Below are 15,508 nucleotides of genomic sequence, written 5' to 3' on the forward strand. Positions count from 1 at the left end.
ACCAGTGTCCATGAAGTTTAGAATAAATGTATAAGGACAAGAAACATTTCTGCTGGTAGATTTACCAGTTTTCAAATGTTTAGTGGGAATACTTCACAAGCCCTTGAAATTTCTGGGTTTGTGTTAAAATTATTATGTTTATCTAAAGGGAATCATGTTTATAAAACATAAATTTTTAAATGGATGTAGAAGATTGGCTCAGGAATATAATAGATGCTATAAGCTAAGTATTCCACATTTTTTATGGCTTTGTTACTTAGATTTTCTTAATGAGATGGTGGTTTGATTTCCATACTTAAAATACTTTCCATACTTACTTACTAAGGAGCCCTTAAATATACAAAATTAACCATCTTTTTTATGGGCATGAATTAAGGTACTAAAAATTGTTCTGAAATCACACCTGTACAGCTGAATGAATGAAACAATGTGCTGTCTTTGGATCTTGGGTAACGGTGGCCAAATGTTGACATTTCTTATAACACAGTACAAATTGCTTGTGGAGTACAAGCGATCAAATGTATTTGTGTGGAAGTATTTGTATTTTTCATTTAAGAATAAGATATTTTCAGCACATTTATGAAATTCTATTTATCTCCCAGAGTCTATGCTTACAGGGACCTTTAAAAAGAAACTTTACTTAAAATACAGATAGATAGGTAATAGCATCGCTGACACAGAATATAAATCTAATGGGCCTCTTATTTTTCTGACCATGGTACATGGTATTCTTTGAGAATAGGCTGAAGCTGAGTGTGAAGCATATTTTCTGGTTGTGATTTGAGGATGTCTACTGCGCCTCTCACTATTTGTACCAGAAACACAGAATGAGAAGAATACAGCTATTTTACTGTTTATATAGAAATACAGAATTTGTTCCTCTAGGTGTTAGTTTGAGTTGAAGATTAAAATGAAAACATACCACACAAGTTGTTTTTAACATTTTTATAATTTAGTAGTAGTCTTTTAGTGTAGAATGAATTAATTCATGTGATTGAAAAGTAACAATATTTGAAGTTTCTCTCTTGCTCACTCCCTTTCTCCCTTTCTCAGTATTATCCTTCAGCTTTGGGTGATTTAATTTCTTCTGCTTCCATTGTGCATATTTTAAAATTCCCAAAGTGACTGATTTAACAAGGAGTACAATGCTACAAGATGGAACATTGGTCCTTTTATTAGTTACGCACAATGACGCATTCTAAATTATAACACGTATCAAAAACAAGCATGGAATACTCTTTTTGAAAAGATGTTCATTTATTTTTAGCTGTGCTGATGCTGGGTCTTGATCGCTGTGTGGGCTACTCTCTAGCTGTGGTGCACAAGCTTCTCCTGGCGGTGACTTCTGTTAGGGAGCACAGCCTATAGGGCTTCATGGTTGTGGCGCATGGGATCAGTAGTTGCGGCTCCCCGGCTCTGGAGCACAGGCTCAGTGGTCGTGGCGCACGGGCGTGGCTGCCCTGTGTGATCTTCCAGGATCAGGGATTAAACCCATGTCTCCTGCGTTGGCAGGCAGATTCTTTACCACTGAGCCACAGAGAAGCCACAGGTATGAAATGTTCAAGCTAAGAATTTCATGATGTAGCATCCCTGTGAAAGTGTTGGTCATTCTGTTGGGTTGTCTCTTTGCGACCCCATGGACTATCACCTGCCAGTTTCCTCTGTCCCTGGAATTCTCCAGGCAAGAATACTGGAGTGGTGAGCCATCCCCTTCTTCAGGGGATCTTCCTGACCCAGGCATCGAACCCAGGTCTCCTGCATTGCAGGCAGATTCTTTACTGTCTGAGCCATCAGGGAAGCCCAGCATCTAGCTTATTTCTTACAGGATTAATACAATTTTTTTCTAATGATTGGGTATGATGGCATGAGGTGTGTGTATGTATAAATAAGGAAGGGGAATAAGGCTACAAAAGTGGTAATTTGTTGTTTATTTCTTTATCAAGTCTCCTATCAGACTGGAACATTTGGGTGTTTGAATTAAAATCAGATGGTTAAAAAGCTGTTTCCTTTTATAAATCTGATTTGCTGTAGTAACAGTCCCTACTAAGTCAACAAGCTCTTTCCTCCTCCCTCTTGTATCTACTATAGTGCAAAAGATAATTGTAGTTTGTGCTGTTATCAATTTCCTCAGGGATAAAAACCTCAGATACAGTTGTGCTGTATAATTATAGTATTTTACAGTGAAAGTTATAGTTTCTATTTACAGTAAGCTGGGTGTTTCTGGCATAGCAATGCTGACAAAGTCTTTAAAAAAAAAATAACATCCTCATTTTGGAAAACAAAAGGCTTCTAATAGTGAACGTACCAAGCTTGTAAGAGGGACAAGTTCTGAATTAAGAAAAAGAATGAGGGAAAAAAAAGATAGTTATAAAGCTGCAGTTAATAATTAGAAAATATCATTTAGTGTTTGTTTACATTGAGACTTAGTGTCTTCAATGCATTGATAAATAGCTCTTTATAAGTACTGCAATATTATCTCAAAGCTAGCCTGCTTACCATTGAATTAGGGAGGCAGTGCAACCTCTGAATGTACTAAAAATTGTCTACAGTGATTTGGATATAAATGTAGATACACCGCTAGAAAGGAAGAATTCAGAGTTCCCGATGGATGTCAGTAGAATTCAGAGTTATGTAGATAATGTAGTGTAGTGTATTTTAAAAGCCAGATTGGTACTTAAGAGCAATACAGTGTGAAATATATAGAAAATATTACTATCAATGTTTATTCATTAATTTGTTCAAAATAATCATATTTGAACACATTTCTTTCTTAGCCATTCCCCTCATTATAAGCACCTTTGACTGAAAATATCTAGAAATATTGGATAAAATGTTTAAATTTAAAAGACATATAAACACATTTGGAGTGTGTGAAAGAGAAAGAGGATATCAAGTTCAAAAGAAAGAGAAATCCTCAAGTAACAGAAATGAACTCAGATCTAAAGAGGTATCTATATAAGTGGACACCAGAATAACCAAGAAGAGCATTAGGCATGGATGTAGGTCCTAGGGATTGAGAGTTAGGTTTTTGATTCTGAGGCTGAGTGGAAAGCAAGAAACCTGGATAAAGCTGGGTCTCATAACTGGCTTCCCCTACCATGAAAAATAACTAAAAATTTTTACCCATCAGCCCAGGAAAGCTACAGGAAAACTGATGGTACAGAAAAGACGAAGTCTTCACTTAAATAAAACCGCAGTCCTTTACTTAGTTCTGGGTATGAAGTATAAGACACCATACAGGGAGGAAAATGCAAAGTATGTGTAATTTATATAAGTAGTAAAACTTCTGGAGTACCAGCAGAAGTGAACAGCAAGCCATTTTCAGGAGTTTTTTCCATAACCTAAGTGCATTGGTCTATGATAAAGATAACTCACTCCTGAAAATTAATTTGTGATACAAGTTTTATATCACCCAAGGGAATAAATAGTTTGCTGCAAGGGAAAGTGGGCAACAATAAATAGGTGTGTCAGTACTTTAATAACACAGACCCCTAGAGCAATCTGAATGAGGCTGTAAAATAAATAACATTAAAAAGGTAAACTTTTAAAAAGGAATATAAGCACAAGTGAAAGAATAGAATATTGTAAAAATGACAGGGATTTAGAGGAAAATCAAATGGAATGTGATTCATTGAGAGGTTAAAACTCAATGGAAGACTAAAAATCAGATCGGGTCAGAGACAGCTTTTGATAAAATTAAAGAGAAAATTAGTAAACTGGAATGTAGATCTCATGAAACTTTTCAGAAGACATGGAGAAAGGATAAAGTGAGTGATTATATAAAAGGTAGGTTAAAATACAGACTTCCCAGATGAAAAGAATTCAGCTGCCAATGCAGGAGACACAAGAGCCTTAGGTTCAGTCACTGGGTCAGGAAGATACCCTGGAGGAGGAAATGGCAACCCACACCGGTACTCTTGCCTGGAAAAATCCATGGACAGAGGAGCCTGTTCATAGGATTGCAGAGTCAGACACAACTAGGCACATATGTGTGCACACATTCACACACACACACACACCTTAAAACACATGGAATATAGAATGAGAAAGTCCCACAGTTATTACTCAAAAGCCATCCAAACATAGTAGTTGATACTGAAGTATAACATATGAAAGAAAGTGAAAGTCTCTCAGTCGTGTCCGGCTCTTTGTGATCCCATGGACTTTACAGTGCATGGAATTCTCCAGGCGAGAATACTGGAGTGGGTAGCCTCTCCCTACTCCAGGGGATCTTCCCAACTCAGGAATCAAACCCAGGACTCCCACATTGCAGGCAGATTCTTTACCAGCTGAGCCAAGTATGTATTATACATGAGGTATATCCTCATTAGGGCTTCCCAAGTGGCACTAACGATAAAGAACCTCCCACCAAAGAGACAAAGTTTCCGTCCCTGGGTCGGGGAGATCCCCTGGATGAGGGAATGGCAACCCGTTCCAGTTTTCTTGCCTGGAGAATCCCATGGACAGAGGAGCCTGGTGGGCTACAGTTCAATAGGGTTGCAAAGAGTTGGACATGTCTGATGCAACTTAGCGCACACACACATATCCTCATTGGTCTGAAAAAAGTAGTTCTTACACTGGAGACAATACTTGCAAATTGAGAGCTTATAGGAACTGGTGTTATTTTACTAGAATGTTATTATGTTGTAATTCAAAATCATCAGAGTCACTTATCCCAGAAAGAAGCTAGGCATTATTGGTTTATAAGCACATTGTTAATTAGAAAACAAATATTGGAGTTCTTAGGTATGTTAGAAAGTATAGATTGCATTGAGTAAGAAAAGGTAGATGACTTGGAGAAATTTTACTATAGAAAATAACACATGCCTGAACTCTTTGATATAGAAACTTAACATTAACAACAGATTAGACCATTTTTGCTTCATAAAACGACAGAATGCTATATCTTATCCAGAAGGTAATCAAAGTTCTGTAGTGCTGTTTGTCTACGTGTGTTTGCTCAGTCGCTCAGTTGTGTCTGACTCTCTGTGATGCTTAGGACTGTGAAAAAGCCTGTCAGGCTCCATTGTCCATGGAATTTTTCAGGAAAGAATACTGAAGAGAGTTGCCATTTCCTCTTCCAGGAGGTCTTCCCAACCCAGTAGTTGAACTCACATCTCCTGCATTGCAGGTGGATTCTTTAAAAATTTGGCATTGGAGAACAGAATGAAGCAGGGCAAAAGCTAATAGAGTTCTGCCAAGAGAACTGTGGTTCAGATCATGAACTCCTTATTGCCAAATTCAGACTTAAATTGAAGAAAGTGGAAAAAAACACTAGACCATTCAGGTATGACCTAAATCAAATCCCTTATGACTATACAGTGGAAGTGAGAAATAGATTTAAGGGCCTAGATCTGATAGACAGAGTGCCTGATGAACTATGGATGGAGGTTCATGACATTGTACAAGAGACAGGGATCAAGACCATCTCCAAGAAAAAGAAATGCAAGAAAGCAAAATGGCTGTCTGAGGAGGCCTGACAAATAGCTGTGAAAAAAAGAGAAGCAAAAAGCAAAGGAGAAAGGAAAGATATACCCATTTGAATGCAGAGTTCCAAAGAATAGCAAGGAGAGATAAGAAAGGCTTCCTCAGTGATCAATGCAAAGAAATAGAGGAAAACAATAGAATGGGAAAGACTAGAGATCTCTTCAAGAAGATTAGAGATACCAAGGGAACATTTCATGCAAAGATGGGCTCAATAAAGGACAGAAATGGCATGGTACTAACAGAAGCAGAAGATATTAAGAATCGGTGGCAAGAATACACAGAAGAACTGTACAAAAAAGATTTTCATGACCAAGTTAATCACGATGGTGTGATCACTCAACTAGAGCCAGACATCCTGGAATGTGAAATCAAGTGGGCCTTAGGAAGCATCACTATGAACAAAGCTAGTGGAGGTGATGGAATTCCAGGTGAGGTATTTCAAATCCTGAAAGATAATACTGTGAAAGTGCTGCACTCAATATGCCAGAAAATTTGGAAAACTCAGCAGTGGCCAGAGGACTGGAAAAGATCAGTTTTCATTCCAATCCCAAAGAAAGGCAATGCCAAACAATGCTCAAAGTACTGCACAATTGCACTCCTCTCACATGCTAGTAAAGTAATGCTCAAAATTCTCCAAGCCTGGCTTCAGCAGTATGTGAACTGTGAACTTCCAGATGTTCAAGCTGGTTTTAGAAAAGGCAGAGGAAGCAGAGATCAAATTGCCAACATTCGCTGGATCATGGAAAAAGCAAGAGACTTCCATAAAAACATCTATTTCTGCTTTATGGACTATGCCAAAGCCTTTGACTGTGTGGATCACAATAAATTGTGGAAAATTCTGAAAGAGATGGGAATACCAGACCACCTGACCTGCCTCTTGAGAAACCTGTATACAGATCAGGAAGCAACAGTTAGAACTGGACATGGAACAACAGACTGGTTCCAAATAGGAAAAGGAGTACATCAAGGCTGTATATTGTCACCCTAGTTATTTAACTTATGTCAGGAAATTGCCAGGAGAAATATCAATAACTTCAGATATGCAGATGACACCATTCTTATGGCAGAAAGTGAAGAGGAACTAAAGAGCCTCTTGATGAAACTGAAAGAGGAGAGCGAAAAAGTTGGCTTAAAGCTCAACATTCAGAAAGCTGAGATCATGGCATCCGGTCCCATCACTTCATGGCAAATAGATGGGAAAACAGTGGAAACAGTGTCAGACTTTATTCTTATGGGTTCCAAAATCACTGCAGATGGTGACTGCAGCCATGAGATTAAAAGACACCTACTCCTTGGAAAGAAAGTTATGACCAACCTAGATAGCATATTAAAAAGCAGAGACATTATTTTGTCAATAAAAGCCCATCTAGTCAAAGCTATGGTTTTTCCAGTAGTCGAGTATGGATGTGAGAGTTGGACTGTAAAGAAAGCTGAGCACCAAAGAAATGATGCTTTTGAACTGTGGTGTTGGAGAAGACTCTTGAGAGTCCCTTGGACTGCATGGAGATCCAACCAGTCCATCCTAAAGGAGATCAGTCCTGGGTGTTCATTGGAAGGACTGATGTTGAAGCTGAAACTCCAATACTTTGGCCTCCTGATGTGAAGAGCTGACTCATTTGAAAAGACCCTGATGCTGGGAAAGATTGAGGGCAGGAGGAGAAGGGAATGACAGAGGATGAGTCGGTTAGATGGCATCACCGACTCAGTGCACGTAGGTTTAGGTAGATTCTGGGAGTTGGTAATGGACAGGGAGGCCTGGAGTGCTGTAGTTCATGGGGTTGCATAAGAGTCGGACTCGACTGAGCGACTGAACTGAACTGAAGTTAACTCTTTATCTACTGAGCCATCAGGGAAGCCCTTAGTTGTCTTTCTGTTATCTCTAAGACTGTATGAAGGGCTTCCCTCGTAGCTCAGTTGGTAAAGGATCCACCTGCAATGCAGGAAACCCCAGTTTGATTCCTGGGTCGGGAAGATCTGCTGGAGAAGGGATAGGCTACCCACTCCATTATTCTTGGGCTTCCCTTTTGACTCAGCTGGTAAAGAGTCCACCTGCAATTAGAGAGACCTGGGTTCGATCCCTGGGTTGGGAAGATCCCCTGGAGAAGGGAACAGCTACCCACTCCAGTGTTCTGGCCTGGAGAATGCCATGGACTCTATAGTCCATCGGGTCACAAAGAGTCAGACACGAATGAGCAACTTTCACTAAGACTATATGAAAGTAGCTTCTGGTTTTGCCACATGGTTTTGAGACAGGATTTATATAAAATGGCTCTGGAGAGAGAGAACACTATAGACCCAGAAGGAAAGAGGTACAAAAGAAAAAAGAAGGCACTTAAGACACTCTCCAAAAATGTTGAGCCAATAAGCATATTTACCATTTATATTGAAATACACTTGTATCCTGGAGAAGGAAATGTCTACCCACTTCAATATTCTTGCCTAGAGAATTCCATGGACAGAGGCGCCTGGAAGACTACAGTCCATGGGGTCGCAAAGAGTCAGACACGATTGAGCAACTAACGCTATACACAGTTGTATAACCTAGACCTGATAACTTAACTTTTATAACCTTTATAATGATTTGTAGTAAGACCTACTTTGTCAACTTGGCATAAAATGGTTTAATCCATGCTTACCTTTTCCTTTTGAAAATAGCAGTCAAGGGAATATATATGTGACTTGATACAGAAATGGTGCTTTATATATATTTATGAATACACTCAATTAGATTATTACATTGCTGCACCTATTCCTATAGATGTTGGGTTTCAATCCTATTTGAAGATTGAGTCCCACAATGGGGTGTGAGAGTTCACATCTGAATTTAGAATTACTCCTCCTTGCTGCAGAAGGTTTATGCCACAGCAGATAAATTAGAAATTGCAATTTACAAACAACTGCCTGGAATTGTGTCTGCATCAGCGGACTTCCTGACTTTGGAAAATTAAAATGTTATGCAGTCTGCAAATTTAGCACTTTCTACTCATTAAAAAATTTACATGTCACCCTGCTCTTCCATTAATTCTCGCATACAGAGGAAGTGGCAGAACTGTATGTGTAAACTGTAGTGTGGACCCACTGCATACCAGGGCCCCCAGAATCCCAGGGGGATTTAATGTATTTAATGTGAGGAAATCATTTACTTTGCAAATAGTCTGTTCTTGACTTTAGCACGATATGTTTATAACCACTATGGTAGGCATTTGAGAAGGTGCAAGTCAGTATCCAGTGAAATTCTTGTCAGCACAGCAGTTTGATAGGGAAGTATAATTGTGTCAGACAGTGAGTGCTTTATCTGTAGTTTGGAAGATGTTGATGTCATAGCTGTATTTGTATAGTCTTTGATATGCATAGTGTCCCAGCTGGCAAATAAATATTCTGTCCATGGACTGGCTGCCAAACACACTGCTCTGCTTTCGCTGGTATAATGAATGTGGTTTACTTTTGCTTTTTTCCTTTCTGGTAAAACATTTTCCTGCTTCTGAAAGTAGGGATGTGGTTAGGAACTTTAGCCCACAGAAACCTGATGGAAACCTATGGTGGCCTGAGCAGATTGGTGTGAGAGGACAAGTGCAAGGTCTTCAGCTTCAAGGATGCAAGGGAAACTCCAAGGGGATGGAGAAAGTTACCACCTTTCACAACTGCAGCAAAGCACGGACTTCTTCAGGTCTACAGAGGGGCAGGGCCTATGCTTTTGAGTGTTTCTTTTTGCCTAAAAATCCAGCAGGTAGGGTGATGAACGCTAGAAATTGGCCTCTTTACTTCAGGACTTTTCATTACTTTTTCTATCAGATGTCTTTAACTACTATGGATTGCATTATCACTGCATTTGGATTTAATAACATCCTTTTTCTGAGGGTGCGTATCGGATAGAAAATACCAATTGACAACTCGGGCAGCTGATTTAGGAGTCTGATTTTGCTCAACTGTTTAGTTGAATTTCAGATATTTATTCATCACCTTCTGTGGGTCATGAGATAAGGCTTCTATATCTGAGATTTTCATTCCCTGCTATTCATTTCAGAGGGGCGTGGTTGTCAGCTTTAGGAACAGGCTGTGGATCAGTTAGTGAAGCGTGGCAGACGGTCCTGGGAAGACTGGAGCACAAATTACCGCGGCAATTTAGATAACTGACATCAGCGATAAGCAAATGTTCTTTTCAATTTTTGTTGTCATGTCCTAGGATTTATATATTCATTTATTTGGAGTTCCTTAAGCTCCTGTCAATAAATAAACCCTCAGAAGAGTGGTAAATTATAATAAATGACCATGAGTGTCTTTGACAGACCTGACCTTTGACATCATTAGTGCAGTCTTGATGGGGTGGCTAGATAAGAGCCAACCTAAAAGGGAAAAAAAAAATCTGGACATGTTTATTTAGAATGGTCCTTGAGGTTTTTAATAAGAATATTTGCATCAGAAGAAATGAAATTGGAATGAGAGAAATCAGATATGTTGGCTTAGTGTAAGGTCACTGGCAGAAAGAAAGACCCAGGCAACCAGATTGAGAAGAGCATAAAATCCATGGAGAACAGAGATTCTTCTAATGCTTGGATCGTAAAAATGAGGACAAATCTTCTGAAGTGATCTGTTGTGCTTCAGGTAGATAAATTTGCTAAAACTGATCAAAAGCTTAATGATTTAAAAAACTTGGACTTTTACACAACACAATGCTTTTATAAACTAGAATTGCTATGTCATACTCATAACTTATATACTATTCCCCATGTGAGCTGTGAACTATATCTCAATAATTATTTAATCCTAACCATATCATAAAATCTGTTTATTAAGCTTGTAAGTGTAGGTCCATACTGAAATGAAATATTTATTAAGGTCCATACTGAAATATAATGAGTAACCTTGAAGGCAAGCAGGAACGCCTTTAAAGGTGTTCCTTTAAAACTCCACCTGTCTCCCTTTGGCAACAAACTTGATAACTAAAGAAACAGTTAATTCCAAGACATCTATTGATATATACTTTCCTTTTATGCCTTCCTTAAATCTGGCTCAATGGTTCACAAACTTTGGAGAATGTAAAAATTATTGTATCATATATGTGTATATTTCTATATGTTTAGTTTAAAGGAGTTACAGATATAATTTTATTCACTTTCTACCTAAGGCCCTGACATTAGTTGCTTCTAAATCCAATCTACTATGTTAGATGTGGTGAAACTGAAGCAAAATTGACCTGTGTTCAATTTAATAAAACTCAAAAAGTACAGAAAATAATCTTACAAACAGAAATTCTGATATTCCCCTAATAATAGCTCTAACTGGGAAAGGAAGAAACTGAGGCATAAAATTGAAACAGCTCACCCAGTGCCCACAGGTTAGTGTGAGAGACAGTATATAAACCCGCATCTGTCTAATTTTGAAATAAACCTTTTTCCAATGGTCTCTTGGAGACAGAAAGCAAGAGTTGTCAGCTTTTGTTGTTTTAAAATGTGATTTTCTTCTTATGTGAAGTGTTCCTCAAGTTTTTTATGTTTATCCCTTTTTTTCTGTTATCAAAAATGTTGGCATCATTTTTTGAGAGAAACAATGTTCTCTTTTAAATATTTAAGTTTATGGTAGGTTCTATGCCAAATACAATGTGATTATCAAACATTAACACCTGCATTATGCTAGCATAGCTCTCCAGTTACCTTAGAGTAAAGATGTCCAAATTTGGAGAATGTCTTTGCTTATCCTACACTTTAAACAAAAGACACTATTTGGATGTTTTCTTTAAGGGTGAAAATCTCTGTTTTAACTTTCTCATGACTGTCAGTGATAACATTTCAAATGGAGAGGTATTTTCTAGTCTCAATAATTAGCATTACTTCATTGAATAACTGAACTGCAAATTAAGCCATGAACATATCAAGCCCTTTTCTATGATTTCCTTGTCTAGCCTCATTTAAATCTATTCATCAGACAGTACATATAAAAATGACAGGTATGTAGCCTAAGATCTGGAATCTGCCTCTGGCTTTAATGTTTCACCAATTTTGTGATGTTAGACAAGTCCCTTCATCAGCCTATGCTCTGACTCCTGGGTCTGTGAGTACAAAGGGGTTAGAAGAAGAAATTCAAATCAATGATCTATTTTCACTCTAACATCCTGGGGGTTTGCACGTTAGTAAGGGCATAGACTTGGTTCTCAGCAATATATACCTGGCTATTGATGCTCAGAACTTTTAACATTTCTCACAGCAGCTTATTTGCTTGAAACTTTTCTATTAGAATACTTTTTGCTTTAAAGTTTGTATTATCTTTTAAAAACTTAATCATAAAATCATGATCATTTTGACTGTTGTCTGTTATTCATATCTCTTAAAAATTTAAAAAGACTAGAAATATCAGTGCAGTTGCTGTTGATTGGGGAAATGAAGATTTATGTATTATAGTTCCTGGTGGTGTTCCCAGAAGATTTCCTAACTATAAACGCACTAAATAGGCTATGTTCGGGCTTATTATTGCACAGTTACGAGCCATGCACTTAAGGATAACTTGATATTACTCACTGCTGTATAAAACTGAGGAAAGTTCATTTGCCTTTTTAGGATATTTGTGCATGGGCTCTCATTATATAACAGTTGGACATCAGCTGAAAAATATGGGTAAATCCCATCTATAGTCTGAAGGATGACTTAGTGAAAATTAGAAAAAGTCATTCCTTCCTCAAGTCATTTAGCCACCATCCACCAGAACATTGTTATATGAGCAGTCCAGATCCTCAGTCGACAGGACTGTGAATGGGGCCTCCCAAAACTGAACAGTGCAAGACTTGTCCACTGTCAGCTTTTCTCACAGAAGGGCAGAAACCCAATTTGCCTGTCAGAAACTTTCCTTCACTTTGAAATACCATTTCCCATGTTGGGAACTGATTTTCCTCCTCTGAAAAAAAGTTGAGCTAGATATTCTCTTAGATGAATGTTTTGAGTAGTTATGACCTAGCTTCCTAGCGTAAGAAGCATTTCACTAACCTTTTAAGAGCAGCCCACTGCTGCTCTGTATTCCTTCTATCGGTCCATGGGAGGTGGTTTTGAAAGGCATTGTCAGTGGAGGTTCATTTTGTTCCAGTTAGTTCTTCTATGACTTGACTGCTTCTCCCATTGCAGGACATTCAGTGCCCTTGGCCCTCACCCACTAAATGCCAACAAACAACTGCCTAATCATTAGGACAAGCGAAAAACACCTCCTCGACCCTGCTTCCAGTAGAAAATCATTTTAGCATCAAGTTGCTCTCTGGTCTTGGGAATTTGTTTCTGAAACTTGCTACTAAAGCCTGGATTGGAAAGATCCCCTGGAGAAGGGCATGGCAACTCATTCCAGTATTCATGTCTGGAGACTCCCATGGATAGAGGAGCCTGGCAGGCTGCAGTCCATAGGGTCGCAAAGAGTCAGACATGACTGAGAGACTTCATGCACTCGCACAACGCATGAACACTTTATAAATCTCATTTATCCTTTCCACAACTACATGGAAATGCATATTCATAGTCCCTCTCACAGATTAAGAAGCTGATGCTTAGAGGAATGAGGGAGTTTGACCAAGCTCTCATAGTTAAGAAATTGACAGGGCCAGGATTCCAACTGAAGAACATGAGACTATAAAACTCAGTTTCACTGCTTTGGCCAACAGCGGAGGTGATTTTTCAACTGACTTGCCTTTCAAGTAGTAAGAAAGTGAACTGAAATCCCTACCTTATAAACCAGGCTGTTGATAGTGACACTGAAAACAATTATTCTGTACTGTTTCTGCCAGAGATGCGATTTTTCATTATTGCTAGGACTGCTCTCAGCAGGATCACCTCATTAGCTGAAGAAAATGTTCCCTGTTGTTCCATGAGAGACGGATCAGATGGAGAAGTATAAAAACAAACTCTAGAAAGTGACTCGGTGTTCCTTTCGTTTAGGGGATAAAACAGTAATCCCCTTCTTTTCTGATACCCAGCTTCCTAAGTGATGTTTTAGTTGTGTAGATGCTGAAGTGTTTTGAAAAGGGTGGAAAAAGTTTTACAGAGTTGCCTTTCAAAGTTCTTTATCAGTGTTTCCCATAACAGTAAGTTAGGGTGTTGAACCATTAATGAGTACACTTAACTACTTGGCTGTTTTAAAATTTCCCATGTAGGAAAATAGCAGTTTGGCTAGATTGGTCTCTATCGACTATGAGGAAGAGCTAATAGTGAGACTTTAATATTTTTTATCTTAGAACAACCTCAAGTGCAAGTACATCATTAAATGTATCAATATACCTATGGATAGACATCTTCCAGGCCATATTTTATAGCAACCATCCATAAAGTCCTGTCACTTCTCTTCCTTTGCTCTCCACAATCTATAGAGAAACAAAGTGATCTTTTCAGGATTAGGTTTGATGACAGGATTTGCATTTCATTTTGAATAAAATCAAAGCACCTCATTGTGGACCATCAGGCCTATAAGATCTGGCTGCTGCTTTTCCCTCTGAGGCTCCCTCCTCCCTTTTTCCACTCACTGACGTCTAACCACTTCCTTTTTATGTCAGGATTTTTGCATGTGCTGTCCTCCTTCATGGACCATGTTCTCCACAGATCTTTACCTGGCCAATTCTTTCTCGTTGTTCAAGCCTCAGTGTAAATTTTATTACAGCAGAAAATTTTTCCCTGATTCCCTCAATTAGTCTTTCTTTTATCGCCAGTCACATTGCATTTATTTTCCAAGAGGACTTTTCAGCATTTGAAATGATCTTGATTGTTTTGTTTACTTGTTTATTTTCTGTTAAACAAGAATGAAAGCAGTGACTTTTCTCATCTTGTTTGTCACTGTACCTCAATGCCTAGAATAGAACCCAGCATATACCGGGGTCAAGAATATTTGTTAGGTGACTGAATGAATTAATGGATTCCGGTTCTGTGCCTGGAAATGTAAGTCTGAGGTAAATTGTCATAAGGCACAAAAGTATATATTGAGTGGCCCAGATCTAATTAAACATGGGAAAGTAGAAACTAAAATGAAATTATCAATTTTCTTTTTATTATTCCTTGATCTACCTGTCAACAACAGGGATTCTGTTGGGAAATAGGTAAAAGCCTGCTTCACAGGGTGAACTTTCAGACCACGTTATAGCTCACAAAGAGACAGGCTTTTTATAAGATACAGCTCTTCTGCTTATTCCAGTAGGCTCACACTATTCTTATCAAAAATTTCAGGGTAAACATCAAACTATCCCCAAATATCCTATTTTATACTTCTTTCCTGGCCCTCACATCTGCCAAAAAAAGAAAACTCTTTTGACATCACCCAGCTTAAAATCATCTCCTACAACAGTGACATCACTTATCTGGTCTCCTGTACTAGCTGTGAAATTATATTGTCTTAAATCTTTGGGTTTCAAAAATAACCTTTTTTCCTGTGCTCATATATGTCCCAGATGTCCTTTTATTGAGTTCACGGAATACAAATGGAAAAAGGTTATTACCAGACAGAATGTTTAAAGATGAAAATCAAACCTAATACATGGACTCCAACAACTGGAATAAGGAATATAATATTTATAAAACTGAGTAGGAGGTTGCAATCATTGCTCTAAAATAAAGCATTAAAAATTAATTCAGAGCAAACCTGTCTGTGCTACAGCAAAGCTCTCTTTCATTAAGGTAGCACTGCATGTTTCTCCTGAATTACTTACCCAAATAAGTAAATAGGTTATAAGAACTGTGTGTTCTGCAAACTACAGAAGGTCTGCATGAGGCACAATTTAGAGTTACCTTCAGTGTTAAAGCATTACAGACAGACCTTTAATTTTGAACCAATTAATTGTGATTCTTGCAGTTTCTCTACATTTTTTTGCCCTTGAGTATTACTAGGAACATTTAATTCACATGGTTCTTATTCATCCTCATTTGATTAATTTAAATGATGCTGTATTATTTGATTAATTCATGTTGCAGAATATTAAATATTAGGAATCTGTGGGTGTTAGTTATGTGACACTTTAAACTTTTCCATAGATTTTCATTTCAAAAAGTTTCATGTTCCCCATTTAAGA

General features: G+C 38.1%; 1 protein-coding gene across 2 annotated transcripts in view; it reads left to right on the forward strand.

Annotated features, from left to right (window-relative positions):
- Window positions 1-15,508, forward strand: part of UNC5C (unc-5 netrin receptor C) — a 424,053-nt gene that overhangs the window by 356,303 nt on the left and 52,242 nt on the right. The gene's annotated exons all lie outside the window — the stretch shown is intronic.

This window comes from Ovis canadensis, chromosome 6, assembly GCF_042477335.2.
Source record: "Ovis canadensis isolate MfBH-ARS-UI-01 breed Bighorn chromosome 6, ARS-UI_OviCan_v2, whole genome shotgun sequence".
In the NCBI taxonomy this organism is placed as follows: Eukaryota; Metazoa; Chordata; class Mammalia; order Artiodactyla; family Bovidae; genus Ovis; species Ovis canadensis.